This window comes from Ictidomys tridecemlineatus, chromosome X (genome assembly GCF_052094955.1).
Source record: "Ictidomys tridecemlineatus isolate mIctTri1 chromosome X, mIctTri1.hap1, whole genome shotgun sequence".
Classification (NCBI taxonomy): Eukaryota; Metazoa; Chordata; class Mammalia; order Rodentia; family Sciuridae; genus Ictidomys; species Ictidomys tridecemlineatus.
The window spans coordinates 116684701-116692712 of NC_135493.1; the positions used below are offsets into that span (position 1 = coordinate 116684701).

General features: G+C 37.5%; 1 pseudogene; it reads left to right on the forward strand.

The window, feature by feature from the left end:
- The first annotated feature begins 3260 nt into the window (after nt 1-3260).
- Nucleotides 3261-7594, forward strand: LOC101956988 (large ribosomal subunit protein uL23 pseudogene; annotated as a pseudogene).
- Nucleotides 7595-8012: the final 418 nt, after the last annotated feature.

Genomic DNA, 8012 nt, shown 5'->3' on the forward strand with positions numbered 1-8012 from the left:
ACTCTCTACCTTTGGGATAATCAAGCTATTATGTAGTTCCCTAAATAGCAAACACTGAAAAAGAAAAACTCAGTTTTACTAGTAACACATACACCTATAAACAAAGTATTTAGTCTGATCCTCATTAAGACAAGTAAAATCTATTTCCATTTACTTGTGGGAAAAAAGATTGATTTTTTTCATTTGTCCTTAGATAAACACTAATAGCTACACTCTGAGAAAAATATTATTCACATGCAGTGTCTTCTTCCCTTGCTTATCAAATTAAAATTATTCAACTCTCCAAATTCAAACACAAATGTGTCTTGTCAGAACACATAAATTAGGGGCAAAAATATAATCTGTGAATTAGAGTGAATAAGAAAGGATGCTGTTATCCACATGCTAGGATACCAAAGTTTAAAAATTGGCAGAATTCTCTAAAAAATGTGTTCATCCATATATTGTAAAGCAAAATGAAAAGGTCCAGGAAACAAAAAGAATTTTTACTTAAATTGATTTAATTTTATTTTGGAATTTGAATTGATGGTCAATTTTATGCCATAAAAGACACTGGTGTCTGGTCCTTTAATATATCTGCTTAACATATCCATACATATGAAATCCCATCATCTCTCCAATGAGATTTCTAATTTATAAAATTAACACACACGCACACATAAGTACAAATAAAACTGGCATAATCTGAATAAAATCAGTAGATTGCATTACTGTCCATATCTTGATTATCATATTATATTTTAGTTTTGCAAAAGGTTACCATTGGAGGAAATAGGTACAATGCACATGACAGTTCTTCATATCACTTTTCTAATTTCATATGAATCTACAATTATCTAAATAAAAAAGGATTATATGCTAAGCACAAGAATTAGGCTATTTGGTCCCTGGAAACACAGAGTTAATATTACAGTTGCGAAAGTCCTTAAAATGGCATTTCTCATATCATGTTCCTCAGAAAATTAGTCCCATTACATACTCTATGAAAAAAAGGCATGACAGGGTAATTTGTGGTCAAATAATTTTAAATTCTCTCCTGGAGATTCACAATGCTCATGAGTATAATAAAAATTCTGCAAATCTCTGTACATTATTTTTCTATGGCCATAGTAACACTGGGGTTAAAAATAGCTACAGAGTCTTAATGGCATAAAATAATAAACATTTATTTAGCTGGTTTATTAGAAAGGGGTTGGCTTATCTAGTATGACTTGGTTAAGGTGGTTTGTTTCTTCTCTATGTGACTTACATCCACCTCTAAGGTAGTCTCACCTTGAGGCAAGGGAGTTAGCCTGGGGTAACTCTTTGTTTTTCAAATAATTTTCTTGTAATAGATTCCTGGAATAATGGTAGTCAAAGTACACATGATCTCATCTGAGGTGGGAGACAGAGTATCAAATTATTAATAGAAACAAAACAGTAAATATACACTGTAATAAGTGCTCTATGAAGGAAAGATATACATGACTATTGAGATTATAAAATAAGGATCTGATTTGTCTGAGAGAATAAGTTGGTATGGGGAAAATTCCCAACAGAAGTGACATTTGAGCTGATGTCTGAAGTATGTGTAGGCATTAAACAAGAGAATAAAAGAATATATTCCTAGTAAAAGAAGAGATAGGAGCATCAGCCATCCAAAAAAGGCATTGCAGAAGGCCTGAAAGAGTCATCAGGCTGATTGGCGAAAGAGATTCCAGGAGGGCTAGGGTTGTGGCTCAGTGGGAGAGCGCTTGCCTAGCATGTGTGAGGCACTGAGTTCAATTCTCAGCACCACATAAAAATAAAATAAAGGTCCCTCAACAACTAAAAATGCATGTCAAAATGTTAAAAAAGGTTTTCTGAGGTAAGGCCCAAAGTAACAACAGCTGCCTTGGAACAACAACTGGAGCAGTATGTTAGGAAAGATGGTAGTTTGTAAAGGTTGGCTATGTGGGGGAGTGATAATTGATACAGAAAAATATATAATTCCCTCTCCTTGGCTTGTGAGTTATCTATTCAGAACAAGAGAAGCTCTCCCAGAGCTGAGGTAGTCAGCAGCTCTTAGGCAGCATTTCCACCCAACCCCGTTGGTTTTCACTCCTGGGAAGCTCAGTGACCCCTTTAGGAGGTAGCCCACCTTGAAGAAGGAAAGGTACCAGGATGTAAAGGCTACTTGTGAATTCTTGAGGCTGTAAACTGGCTGCAGCCTTTCAAAACCAAGAGTTTGGCTGCCTCATACAAGGGGGAGTGTACTGGTCTCTGTTGTTGTCCTGACTGCATCCTCTTTACTTGTTGCTGTGAGTATTAGCCCAAACAACTCATAGCTGCTCCTCTCCCTGAAGATTTTCCTCCACTGAATGGCAGCTGCCTCACCTGGAATGGGCCTGTCCCCTGGGTTCAAGGTGAGACTAACTAGGTGTTATCTGTGCTCCAGAGTGCTGCATGGGCTCAGGCTGAAACCCCCAGCTGAACCCACATACTTGCTTGATTTCCTTCATGTCTTACCTTGATTTTGTTAGACTCTTCACTTCAATAAAACACTCATATCCAAAACTGTTTCAAGATCAGCTTCTAGGGAGCCTGATCTAAGACAGGGATTTGGTAGTGGTCAACCAGTTAGCTATTTTTTTTTAAAAGAATAACTACCTGATTAACATAGGTTTGGCAAAATACTCTGTCTTTCAGATGATTAAAATGGTCAAAAATGGATGCTGTCCAATGAATAAGTATACCTGGACAGGTTGGCTCAGGTACAGGTTTTAAGTTGCAATGCCTAATGCCTGGGACTTGGGAAGTTTATGTTAAACTTGCAGATTCTAGTTTCACAATGTATTTCCTACAGAGGAGAGGTCAGAAAACTATGACTCATGGGCCAAATCTGGCTTTTTGTATAACCCATGAGCTAAGAATGGTTTTATATTTTTAAATGCTGAAAGGAAAACAAAGAATATTTATGGTATCTGATAAATATATGCAATTAAAAATTGTGCATCTGTAAATACAGTTCATTGAAAGCCAGTCATGCCCATTTATTTAATTTTGTCTGTGTCTGCTTTGAACTACAATAGCAGAATGGAGTAGTTACCAAAGAGATCATTTGGCCTCAGGAACTTAAAATTTTTACTATCTGCTTTTCCTGAAAGAGTTCGCCAACCCCTACTGTTGAGGAATGAAGAGCTTGAGTTCAGTTCTTTTGATGAAGCTGATTCTGTTGGTAAATTCCAATTGTTAGAAGATTTATCTATTTTGGGGGGTTAACAAGTTTGAATTGAGCAGACATGAAGGAAGTAGTTATGTTTGTGGCTAATGGGGTAGAGGCCTCTGAGTTAAAGGTAAAAATCCATCATGAGAAAAAAGGACATTGCAGTTTGGAAAGACACTCAGGTTTTGTCACTAAGAGGAAGGAAGAGGTTGACTTGCAGCATAAGGGACTTGGAGAGGTGGGGATAATGGAGTGGGCCAGCAAGGAACTTGCAGAGCTAAAATAAGTGAAAATCAGTAATTGCTTTTCGATACTATCTAAGCCCCAGGAGTCCCACTGAAGCAGTCAAAATGGATTGAATTCCAGCTGGAGACAAGGCTTGCTATTGATTAGGCAGGCCCATTCAGCATCTTGCATCTTAGTATGAATGATTACTCTCCAAGAAAACCTGCCTAGAAGTAGGTTTCCATCACTTTTCTGATGACTCAAGAGAGTATACTAGGTAGGATAAAGTCATGGCGATAGATTACTGCAGCACAAGCTATAAGGGGAAGAATGTGTGAAGGTGAGTGGGAACACATTCAAATTTAACTCACATGTGTTTGTTACAGAATAAATTTTTTACACTTATGTTACTCCATTGTGAGCCCCAGTTTATGAATGAAGAAAATAAGACTTGGACAGTTTAAAAATATTTATGCAGGACCACAATGCTAGTAAGTGAAAGTAACTGGAAGTAGTAGTGTTAGCAAACTAGATAGGCATCATGGGGTGAGGGAAAAGATGAGAACGGGAAAAAGAAGACAGGAGAGGGATCCCACCACATGTGAGAAACCAGGGGGCTGCCACTGGATTTAGGTCTTGGACTCTTATAGATTCAGGCTAACTACTAGTGGGCCTAGGATGAGATCAGTGAGCATATTAAGGATCCCAGAGACAAGAGAAACAGCACAAGTTCTAAGTATGGATGAAGATTAGAATAATCTCATTGGTGTACTATATTTTCAGAAAAGGAAGACTACATGCATACTGATTGAGAATATGGAGCCCAAAACCAATCTGCCTATCTACTTAGCTTGTGTGAGTTAGGTTAAGTCACTTTAACTTCTTTGTGCTTCAGGACCACAAAATGGATCTAACAGTAGTGCCTATCCCATAGGGTAGCTCTGAAGATAAAAACAAGGTTAATAGTATCAAAACATTGCATTATCTCATGAATATGTACAATTTTTGTGTTGTTATTTATCAGTTAATTTAAAAAATATTTTCAAAGGATTTAAGATTTTCAAAATGTAAATGCACCTTTATTAAATAAAGTAGATAAAGGATATCATTAGTAATGTTCTTGTGAACATCGAAAAATAGGTTCTAATAAGGTATAATTTGCAGCATCTGTTGACTCCCCTGGTGTAAATACTCCCACCACGGCAGGTTTTAAGCTACAAAGGTAGAATCATTGAATGCAAAATTGGGAAGAGATATATGCAGTAGCATATCATTTGATATTTCCCTACACAGATGCAATGATGAAATTAATCTCAAGAGCATAATCATAACAGTGAAATAAATATAAATTTCTAATATTACCTTTGTTTTAAAAATACTTCATTTAATTTTTAATTTATGTAATTTAATTTTTAATAGAGGCTACATTTAATAATTGATTCTTAGTCCCTAAAATTTGAACAATTGTCTCCCACGAGTTTATATAAAATAAAATTGACCCACCAATGGCATATCCTTTGGAGCCACTAGTCTTTTTTTATTGGCAAAGGAGAGATCTGTGGGAAGATTTCTATATAGTTCCTTCTGTGAGCCAGCTTCATTTGGCTTCAGGGTACTTAGATATTTGGTCAAATTTTATTCTGGGTGTTTATGTAAGTATGTTTTTAAGATGAGATCAACATTTAAAATGGTAGACTAAGTAAAGCAGATTGTTCTCCCTAACTTGAGTGGGTCTCATCCAATCAGTTGAAGGCCTGACTAGAACAAAAGAATGCCCATGCGTTTGGCAAGGGAGAATTCCCCTGCCTGACTGCTTTTAAATGGGACATCAGTTTTTTTTCCTGCCTTTAGAATTGACTTGAAATACTGGCTCTTCTTGGGCCTCAAATCTGCCAGTCTTTGGGATGAAACTACACTATCAGATCTCCTGGGTCTTCCATCTACATAAATAATCATGAAGATCTTGGAACTTGTCAGCTTTCTTAATCACATGAGCCAATGTGAGCCAATATCCCTTATACCTTATAATAAATTAGTCTCTCTCTCCCTAACTCACTTCCCCCATCCACATATTCTTTCCACATAAACATGTGTGTACATCCTACCAGTTCTATTTTTTTTGGAGAACCCTAACTAATACAAGTTCCTATGTAGAAGAGAAAAACTTCTGCATTCCAGTGGATGTGATCATTGGCTAAAATCTGAGAGTACAGGCTACTGCATCTTTAAAGGTTGACCTCTCCTGGTGGCAGCCAGAGTTGCTCCCTGCTCAGATTGTCAACAACCGGAAATCATCCAAGACTGTGCATATGCTCTTTCAGTTTCCCCTTGAAAGAGGGCAGATTCGTGGAAGCCTTTCTTTATTATGGAACACAAAGGAACCACACAGGTTTATGTTAGCAGCACAACTGAGCACAATGAAGGCCTAGCTTGGGAATTTAGGCAATGCTTTATCAACAGTGGAATAAGGCAATATATAATGATGGAGAAATAAAGAATGTTGTGACCTCACCTATGTTTCCCCCTATTTCTCCTGTATTCTTTATTGAGGGTCATCAGGATATTGATTCATTGTCCATGGGAGGATAGTACTGGATGAGTTGGAGCTGTCCTTGAGCAAAGGCAGGTTGAAGACAACAGTCAACCTCCAGATATAGTTGAAGATTTATTTCTGAAAAGTCTCTCCAGCCTTACCATTTTCCTCCTATACCCTTCTCACTATATACCAGGCTTCAATAGGTAGTCAGTAAGTTGTTTTCTAATAAATGAATGAATGAAGAAATAAATAATTTAACTTTGAGGAATAAAAAGTTTGATTTGGCTTTTCAAGAGAAAGAACTATAAATATCTTGAGGTTAAAAAGATTCTACAACACTGCTGTAGAGTACTGTTAATAACATTCACACTTTCCCCCATCACAAATAGAGGAATATATTTCCCTATTCTACTAGTGTTGGGCTCAGCAATGTGACTTATTTGGCTAATGAGGTATTAGGAGATGGTTGGCATGTGCTTTCATCTCTCTGCTGTCACCATGAGAGGAGTTTTCCTTAGATAGTTGCTACCTTATCAGCCTGAAATGGATAGTGAGACATACTGACCAGAACAGAGCCTAGTCCATAAAAAGGCAGACTTGCTTGGGCCCACAGTTTGAAGCAGGGTAGCCTATTAGAAATCAGTCTAGGACATCCAAGCTCAGCCAAGTGACAGACACATAAGTATTGTTGTTTGTTATGTGGCAATAACTGACCCATATAACCATAGAGCATGAAGAATTCTCAAAAGGACAGCTTGAGGCTAAATATGCTAGGGCCATGCATAGGGCTATGGTCCTGGTCAAAACTGAATGGGGTTAAAACCTTTGTGTCAAGAGTTTTAGCAGAGGAAACACTTTTTCTATTAATCTAACTGTCCATTATCTTTTAAAGAGTGTATTATGTACTAGATACTCTGCCAGGTATACAAATACAACCTGGAAGTAAAACTAAAATTTCACTGTTGAATTTGAAGGACCATTAGTCTGCTTTTGTACAAGGACCTTGGGTCATGATTATTCTGAACAAATGCAGCTCCTGTTTGCATTCTCTTCATTAAGAGACATATGAGCCCCTTGACATTTTCCACTGCTATCTTTTAAGGGAAGATAGATAGGAAGAAACTCTTTTCTTCTCTTTATTTAAAAAACCACTCGGGCTTTTCACCAAGGTGGCATCAAAAGCAAACAATGAAGCTCCTGCCCTTCCTCAAACTAAAGCCAAAGCAAAGGCTTTGAAGGCCAAGAAGGCAGTGTTGAAAGGCACCCACAACTACAAAAGGAGGAATATCTGCATGTTGTCACCTACCTTCTGGTAGCTCAAGATATTGTGGCTATGGAGGCACCCCAATATCCTCAGAAGATTACCCCCCCAGGGGAAACAAGCTTGCCCTCTATGCCATTATGCCATCATCAAGCTCCTTCTGACCACTGAGTCGGCCATGGATTAGATAGAAGACAACACACTTGTGTTCATTGCTGATGTCAAGCCCAGCAAACCCCAGATCAAACAGGCTGTACAGAAATTCTATGAAACTGATGTAGCCAAGATCAATATCCTAATCAGGCTTGATGGAGAAAGGAAGGCATATGTTTAACTGGCTCCTGCTTATGATGCTTTGGATATAGCCAACAAAATTGGGAAATTGTAAACTGAGTCTAGCTGGTAAATCTAAATATACATTTTTTCAACATAAAAAAAGCCACATGACTTTTTTTTAAAAAAAATGGACACTTTTTGCTATGAAAGATAAAAACCCAACTTGAAGTGGGTTAAGTGTAAAAATTAAACTATTAAATGGCACATTGAATTGAGAATTCCAGAGGACTGGCATCATGAAAAGATCCAGTGGTTCAAGTTTTATTATCAGGCTCATTCTTCCCTATCCCTTCACACTATTGTCTTCTATAATGGCTACATTTCAACAGTCCTTTTGGTGAAAAGATTGCAGGCAAAAACTCTAGGTCTTTATCCTCTATGGTTCAAATTCAAAGGGAAAGATTTTCTCTTTATTTATAGCTCTCACCAAGTCCAGGGATTAGCTTTTAGTGGGACTCAAAATGAAGCTT